The sequence below is a fragment of the Poecilia formosa genome, unplaced genomic scaffold (genome assembly GCF_000485575.1).
Source record: "Poecilia formosa unplaced genomic scaffold, Poecilia_formosa-5.1.2 Scaffold479, whole genome shotgun sequence".
NCBI classification, from domain to species: Eukaryota; Metazoa; Chordata; class Actinopteri; order Cyprinodontiformes; family Poeciliidae; genus Poecilia; species Poecilia formosa.
The window spans coordinates 1-677 of record NW_006800418.1 but is presented as its reverse complement, the minus strand read 5'-3'; the positions used below and the strand labels follow the sequence as shown (position 1 = coordinate 677).

The following is a 677-nucleotide window of genomic DNA, read 5'->3' as shown; positions in this document are numbered from 1 at the left end:
TGAAATTTTGAAAAAGGAACTCATACTGACAACTTTTTTGTGGTGAGAGCCCCAGTAACAAAGTTTTTTAGGTGTCTGTGTCCTGTTCCTGAAGGAAATATAAATTATGTATGCATATTCCTACTTAAAACCCTGATGTTTTCTGGTCCATTTTGAAATTAGCTCAAAGGGTAAAGTACTCGCTTAGCATGCGAGACGTAGCAGGATCGATGCCCGCATTCTCCATGATGTCCTTGTCTCAGTCAGTTGTACTTTTCATTTCAGATTGAGTATCTTGTCAAGTACCACAATCTGCTGTAGACGAGGTCAAGGCTTTACACAGAGCTCCTTTTATGTTCATTTGAATTGAATCTACTGAAAATCGTGAGATTTTTTGATCCCTTTTCTTGTCCTAGTGTGGGGGATTAGCTCAAGTGGTAGAGCGCTTGCTTAGCATGCAAGAGGTAGCGGGATCGATGCCCGCATTCTCCATGATGTCCTTGTCTCAGTCAGTTGTACTTTTCATTTAAAATCGAGCCTCTTGTTAAGTTCCTCTGTCTGCTGGAGACTGGGCCAAGGGTTTAGAAAGAGCTCCTTTGACGTTCATGTGAATGAAATCTACTGAAAATCGTGAGATTTTTTTATCGTTTTTTTTGGACCTGTGTGGGGAATTAGCTCAAGTGGTAGAGCGCTCGCTT

General features: G+C 41.4%; 1 non-coding gene across 1 annotated transcript; it reads left to right on the top strand.

Annotated features, from left to right (window-relative positions):
* Nucleotides 1–398: 398 nt before the first annotated feature.
* trnaa-agc (transfer RNA alanine (anticodon AGC)) lies at nucleotides 399–471 on the top strand. Its single transcript has one exon. It is a non-coding gene; the product is annotated as a tRNA-Ala (tRNA).
* Nucleotides 472–677: the final 206 nt, after the last annotated feature.